Below are 8,295 nucleotides of genomic sequence, written 5' to 3' on the forward strand. Positions count from 1 at the left end.
ATTGACCCCACCAAATTTCTTCTCTCAGAAATGAGAATTAGTGGATCATTTATTATAGAAGTCTACATGTAATATCTTGTAATAGCTGTGGCATATACAAAAATTTGTTTTGTTAAAGTTTTTTAATTTCAGGAACTATTCTGATACACAATTTCTTAATGATTCTAACAACTAAGGGTTCTTAATGGATATTCTAAAATAAAAGAAATTTTTATAGATTAGTATAGTATATAATCCATCGTCTGCCAGTGTCATTTAAATTCTGAATACTCTACTGTTGGTCACCACAATTTACAGAGATGTCTGTGGTTAGCATCTCTGTAAATTATGATCACATCCATCAATGAGTCTCTGCAGTCTTGAACTGTACCTTCAGCCACCAAAAACTAACTGCCCAATGGTCTGCTTTGGATGGATTTGGTGTGTGTTGCAAAATCTAACAAAAAATAAGTTATTACTATTACCTACAATAATTTTCTTTAAAACAATCATCATACTCTTTAGTTAATGTTACACTATAATACACATATATACATTGAACACAATGCTATGAAGGGAAACTTATTGATTTGCACCATAAAAAATACAATTAGTTGTAATTCCTGTAATTCCTTTTTATAACGACAAAAAGATATTCAAAATAATACATTATTTCCATTAGAAAATTAGTTGTATGAGTAGAAGAGAATCCAAATTATTTATCTTTTAATTGTTTGGTTTTTATCATTAGAAAAAAATGTTTGAAATTAACTTGCATCTGATTTAAGAAAATGCCAATGTGAACATTCTTAAATTTGCATTAGTGTGACATTTTTCATTCTCTGCTATTACCTAACATTTGAATAATGTGTACTAAAAATCAAGGCTGTGGAGTCAGAGCAGGAAACAAATTCATTGCTAGAGGAGTTGGAATCAGTCATTTCATGCCAGTGCTTTATATTAATCTCCTTATAGGAGCATTAACCTCCTATCTTTCATTATACAAGCCTTGTGTAATGAAAAATCTTATTTATGATGATTTGCCTACTTCATTATCTTGTATTGCATATTATTAATTACTGTTGATTTTTCTTTACAAAAATTTAGAATTAGCAAACATAAAATGTATTCAAATATAAAGTTTTATTACAATGTGAATCCGTCTCTGTAAACCATATAATCTGGTAGACGTATCTCACAGCAAAATCTGGTTAGCAAATTGTTTTTATTTATGATAGACTTACATATGCATTTCGGGTTGGTATAATGTGATCGCAGCCCCTCTTCAGTGCTAGTTCGTATAAAACGAAAATATATTAGAACATGACAATGATATACCTTAAAATGGTATAAAAACATTTACAATTCACCTCTATGTAAACCACAAAAATTACGTTTAAATTAGTGGCTGGGAGGGCAAACCTTCCTCACCCAAACCAGTATTCTAAAAAACACAAATTGTATACATTGTATTACAGTATTACAGCTGAATTACATAACCAGCAGATAATATTACACTCACATACTTTAACACCTTTTAACACATTAACCAGCAGATGATAATATTCACACACATTTAACACTTTTTTTTTTTGGTTAGATATACAGAGAACATAGACACAATGTGAAGGTCGAAGTGAAATGAAAACTTAGTAACATATACTGGAAGTTTGGTATGACCAGCACAGTGGGGTGTGATAGAGGGAGGGTGTTAGTACATCTTAATGTGTTTTACTACATAAGGATGGCTGCCAGATGTCATTTATGACAGTACCTATATTTAGGTTCAAACAGTGTGTTACATTTGTTTTAATTATTACAAATTGTTTGTAAAAAAATTTTTTTAAATTTTCTTTTTTAAATATTTTTTCTTACATAAGGATTTTGATGCTGTAGGATGATATTCACACATGTTGGCGTGCACAGAGGATACATATACAATAATACTAAAACATATAACAGTATCAGGGTTCACATTTACCAGGCTAAATTATATTACAAATAATAAACTGTGTAGAAATGTAACCGTGACATTAACTTATTTTAGTGCTAGATAGCACTAAAATAAGTTAATGTATGATTAATGTAAGACAAATGGTATGATTAATTAATACTTTGTATCCCGAGGAAATTATTTCTCATGTTTCAGTTTTTAGAACATTTGTTTAATGTGGAATGAATTTAGTTTCTCACGGTAGCTGTTGTTGAAGAAATTTCTGATAATGGAAAATACTACAATATGTGGGAGGCGGATGTTGACCTGCAAGTAGAATTCTTTTTCTTGTCGACGCCACCAGGACATGTTTTGGACTGTTTAGCCGCCTGCGTGCTGCACATATTTGACCGCCCTTATCAATGCTGATCGCGAGTAAATTCAAAACCCAAGTCAACCCATGAGAGCGTACTATCTATAGTTTCATGTAGTTGGTAGGGGGTAAAAAGCCATTAAAATATTTGATATATATTAATTTTAATTTTATTCAAATCAAACCTCCCCGTTGATAATAGGCGCCTTTCTGCGCCTCCATGAAATAGAAGCTGCCAACTAAAATGAAATATTTCTCATTTAGTATATGTGTATATAAAAACTTATTTAAATTAACAACGTTGGTGCGCACCTCTTACATTTTTTCAAATTGTAGCCCAATTTAAATAAACAAAGACCTATAAATTCCCACTGTCGTCAGTCCGCATGACTGTCCTTCCTTAATCGCGAGAACGGAGTTCGATACACGAAACTCGAGACCAAATATAGAAAGCTTAGGGGCGGCATGTCCCGATTAACTACACATCATTCAAAAAGGTCTCTCCGAAAGGAATTAGATAACGACCGGCAGGAGCCAGTTGATTATTATATTTACAGTATGAAAAATTATATTTTTTAGTGCACTATGGGCTGCCAGCGTGCACTCACGCACTGCATACCTACCAAAACCGGCCCTGAGTCGTTCCAAGCGAGACTTTGTCGGCCTCCCATCCATCTTTCCTCTGTGTTATGTTTGGCCAAGTTTGGTTAGGTTTGTTGAAATCAGGTCGTGTTAGAAATAATTGGCTATTAAGATCCTAAAACGCGTCGTGAACAAAATGCTGTCAATTTCTCACCGAAATAATATATTGTGTAAGAGAGATGGTACTATAAACTATAAACAATTTATGTGCAAGTGTCCTGCATACAATAAGAAACTATTTATATGGAAGTGTCGCTACTTGTTATACTTTCAACACCTGGTTATAACAAGGTGAAGGCCGGATGTTTGAGCTGTTAAGACTTCAGTATACTGCTCTGACATCAAATTCGGGCTGTTGAAGAACCCGGGGCGGGGCGATCTGTACCTGGTGTGTCAAGACAGTCCGGCAGCCCAAATTGTGGATCTTCAGAAATGGGTAAGATTAAAACGGCCCTCCATAAACAAAACAAAAAACAAAAAATCACCAGCTGCCATATTGCAAGTGTGATGAAATATACAATGAGCACGAAGATCTTTAATTGATGATCTTAGGTAAGAGTTAGCAATACTGAAATACGAGCGAGATTTGTGCGCAGATAATTTCTTACCATAATAAATTTACAGAGATTTAACAGAAAAATTCATCACAAAGCGATTATTGATGCGAATGTGTAAAATTCCATTTAATCCATGCAAGATGTCATTACTAGAGCCCCTTCGGCCGCCAATTTAAAGAGTTTTAATCTTTAAAATTGGCGTTTCCACTTCCCGGGACGAGGACCCAGGGGTTGGATTTGTGGGAAGCGAGTGTTCGGGTTGTTTCATTGTGTCGAATTACAGAGAACGTGGCGCTTGACGTGTAAGTGCATGAGTGCGAGAATTCGAGTAAAGGTTAAACGGTGTATATCTTCGTACACACACTGACACATCACCACTGTATATGTGTGTGATCGGAGAACATCTTTCGGCGTGTCTAAAAAACAGTAAATTACGATACGAGAATAAGATATGTAGAGAGAGAAAATGAGAGTTCTTACCATCGGAGATTTCGGCAAATATTCGCTTGTACGATAAACGGCTGCTTCGTCTTCGTGGTAAAGTTGGGGAGGGAGATTCTTACCCCTCTCCCCAATGTTCCTAGAAAACACAAAGACAGTGAGAAAGCGAAAAGTTCATTTATTACCTAAGGTCAACATTATTACCTTTATCAAACAGCCTTTCTTCCCGAACAGTGTTATGAGAAGAGCGAAGGACCTGACCTAGCTTAACCTAACCCTAACCGGAAGATCAATCCTCATAACAGCTGTTTGGGAAGAAAGGTCGGCCGAATGTCGCGTCCGGTGAGTAAACGTGTCGCGTCCGGGTAGTCACAATCGAGAGTCAAATCCTTTGTCGTCGACCGAGTGTCACGTTCGGGAGGCAAGTCCGTGGGTCACGTCCGGGAAAAGGTGCCGAGTCCGGGTGAGAGTAAATTAAATTTAAGGTTTTAGTTTAAATGTTAGTATGACAAGAGGAAAAAAATTTAAAAACCTCTTGCCTTCTTATACTACGTTAGTAAATTGAAACTAAAACCTTAAACTTAAATGATACTTCAGAAATAGCAAAGGAAAAAGTCGTTCACATCTCTTGCGAAGCGACGCTTTTTCCTTTGCATCCTTGCCCGCACCGAACGAGAGGATCTTACTCGTTGGAAAAGGGAGGAATGATCGAAACATTCCTCCCCTCCCAGTGCGGCAAAGATGATGTCGTAAACATAGAGACATTTCACTTTTCGGAACAAGTCCGAACAGCGAAATGCCTCCTCTCTGTTCAACGCGGAACAGAGAATGCTGTCGACACCTTCTATTCCTGAAGTCGATCCCGTGAAGAAAGAACCCTTCCGCAATTGATGGAAGAGTTCCTCTCCCACCTCAAAGGGGGAAAAGGCCCTCTCTTCATCCATTGCGGAAGGAGAACGCCCTTCACACTTCATCTTCTTGGGCCGCAGCCACCGTCAAAACCGCCAGTCCTTCATTCTGTAAAGAAAATATATATATATATATATATATATACCGGTATATATTAATGCGATTCGGATATACTTAACGCAGAAAAAGTTCACGACGAATCTGAATTCGGATAGCTCGCGTTCGATCCTACCGGAAATTGCAACTGTATTTGCAGTAGAGACGACCGACTCTTACGTCTAATTTGTATTTGTACAACAGAAAATTAGAGACGCTGCACGTAGCCATGCAGAAAAAGCACTCGAGCCCAAGTGGTAACAAGTGTTTCGTTCTAGAGCAATTTACCCTAACGTGTACGTCACATAAACGCAATGACGGCATTTAAAAGGGTTTCGTGCAAAGAAATTGCGAACGAGTCGATCAAAACACAAGACAAACGTACGAAGAAGTGAAACGTGCCCATAGCCGAACCCGCCATTCGGGACAGGAACGTTTAAGTGGCACAAAGCATTGGCAGAGGGTTACGTAAGTGTGGAAGATCGACTGCACTCAGAAAAGACCACCTGTGGAAAGAGACAAAGAGCCTAAGGAAAAGAATTCTGTGTGTCCAGCCTGTATAGATAACTGTTAAGTGTATTAGTATTAGATGTGTTTGCAGACAATTTAATTCTGGCAAAATAAGCCATTGAAAAGCGTTGTAACTAATACATAAATTGCATGGAGAAGTCGGCGGTCAAAGGGCGAAATTGACCTGTCCAGGAACATCCCATGCTTCAGAATACGGTCTCCGTCAATCAATGTTACCAAAGTATATTTTATTTAAAATTAGGATGAATTTCGTATTTAAAGTTAGTATTAAATAATTTTTAATTGAATTTCTATAAATAATCCTTATTCTTTGACAGTGTTTATAAAACGAATTAATTACGAAAATGAGCAAATACTTAATCCATTTTCGGCGCTTCGGTCGCTTTCCAATGTGGCGGCTCGTTTAAAAGTCGTTTCGGATGGTAATGCACAAGATTTAAACGCAAATATGCCGGCCGATATCGTCTCCGAAAATTGGACTAAACGAAACGAAAATAAAATCAGCTAGCTAAATTCTAATTAAAATCTTACTTGGTGTAATGTCGGCGTCCAAAAGTCTTCTTAAAACCACGTTCGGGTAGCAAAGAACACTGAAAAAATGCAAAAAACACAGCGAAAACCAGAGCAAAGAGCGCGCACGTCCGTTCTGCAAGCGAAAAACGTGCAAAGTGACGCAAAATCGTGTTGCAACAATACGCGTTTCCATAGAAACAAACGGCAATTGTTGCCGTTTCTATGGAGATTAGAAAGCGCCTAACGAATTCGAATGCGATTGACGTAATGGATTCTTTTTGAATTTTAAGGCTAAATATCTGCATTTTTTACGTTTCTATCCCCAGAATGACGACGGATTGTGATCGAGACTTCCTACCACCCTCAGCCTTCCGTTTCCATTCTCCACAAGGGGTTAGAAGCAAGATTTTCTATACTCGAACGTCATCTTTACCTCGCCACCCCCAAAACTAGAACAAATCATTCCTCTCGTTCGTCCAGCATTCTCCGATTGACCGACAGCGCAATTTTTACTAAATTTCGTAATATTTCGTTTATCCGACGCCATTTTAAAAGCGGTTACCTGACGTTGGTTATATGAAATATGCGTGTTATAGTTTAGCAGTGGCGTGCCGTCATTAGAAGCGGTGGAAGCGCCGCTTCCACTTTCTAATGACCTTTCCTTCTAGTTTCTAAAATATAATTTTTCATATTTTAACGTATTTTAAATTAATTAAAATTGATATTTTATTATAACTGCATTATGTATCTTATTACAAATTTCTATACTACATGTGAAAAAAACGAAAAGATTGCTATTGTATATTCGAATATCAGTGGCGGAATGGAAGCGCTTACGAGACAGCTTCCACGGCGAGAATAACTGAATGGTGTAAAGCAGCCAGAGGGCATTGGCGCATGCGCTTTACAAACCTCACCCGGTTTAACTGGTGGAAGCTACACACGTGTAACGCTTCCAACGATTCTATCTATCCCTTAGCCACCGGGTAGGGAGCTACTGTATCTGACTAAGTGAATTGTTTTAAGATTTAAAAAGTAAAAAGTATTCAATGTTATTTTTATGTACGTTTTTTTTGCAAAGTTATATTTAATTATAATTTTCTTTTAATTATACTGTAATTATATTGACAGATTTTCAGACAAAATCTTTAGAATTTTTATCACTTTTAGATGTTAATAATTTTAATATTATGAAAAACAATTTTTCCAAGCGTGTTTTAATTCTTTAAAATAAGTAAATTTTATGGGAAATTTTTTGATTTATCTAAATTACGTAGCGAATCGCAATATTTATATTCGTGTCCGGACTATATTGACAAGTAACTCTTAAACATAAAACATATTATAATTAATGTCGATCCGAACAAAGATGTACTAAAAGAATTATATGATTTAATATCATTAATTTTTATAATACCATCTACCAGTGCGTCTGTTGAGCGCAGTTTTTCGACCACGAAGCAAATTCATACATTGGCCAGGAACACTCACTCGGTCGGAGGAAAAATTGCCGTCGCTAGCGTTGCTTTCGATAGAAAAAAAGCTTTCAAATGCGTTGATGGAGTCGACGACCGGCGACTTTTGTGATAAAGTAATTAACGACTTTGCGGAAAAATCGCCCAATAGAGTTAGTTTATAAAAAATTAAAAAAACAAGTTTTTCTATCATTGTTTGTATCATATCAATTTGTATTATGTATGTATTATTTATGTATTTTAGAACTGAAATACATAAATTGTTTATTTTTGTCATTTCCAGTATTTGTTTAAAACTTTTATGGAAATGTGATGTACTGGACAGGTCTGACCCGTCACGAAAGACGCGAAAAAACGGTTAATTTAGAGAAAAATTTATTAGTTTAAAAAAACATAGGTAAAAGTCGTTTGTAGTCGGACCATTGTTTATATCAAACTGCGAGGCGGAAACCATAAATCGCGGAAGGAAGTCGTCCTATGATCGGTGGAAGATCGAATTCATCTTCGATTTTGACTTTTCTCCCGCTCCAGGTAAGAGTCTCGTTACGTTTAGTAACCAGAGACCAACCACTCGGGAAGCGTGATTGAGGGAGAATGACCAATAAAATGGACAAAAGAAAGAACGGAGATTGATATAATCTCCGACAATCGAGGACACCTCGCACTCGGTTAACGTTCCGAATAACCAAACGCGCAAAAAAAAAAAAAAAAAAAAAAAAAAAAAAAAAAAATACAATTTCTCGCCTATTGTGCCAACTTGTAACCCGTGCCACCTCGGACTTAGACCGTGTCCCCGACGCAAACAGAGGAAGTCTTCCCGGGCCCTACAGACTTGTCAACGCCACT

The sequence above is a fragment of the Centruroides vittatus genome, unplaced genomic scaffold (genome assembly GCF_030686945.1).
Source record: "Centruroides vittatus isolate TY-2023 unplaced genomic scaffold, ASM3068694v2 scaffold_324, whole genome shotgun sequence".
NCBI lineage: Eukaryota > Metazoa > Arthropoda > Arachnida > Scorpiones > Buthidae > Centruroides > Centruroides vittatus.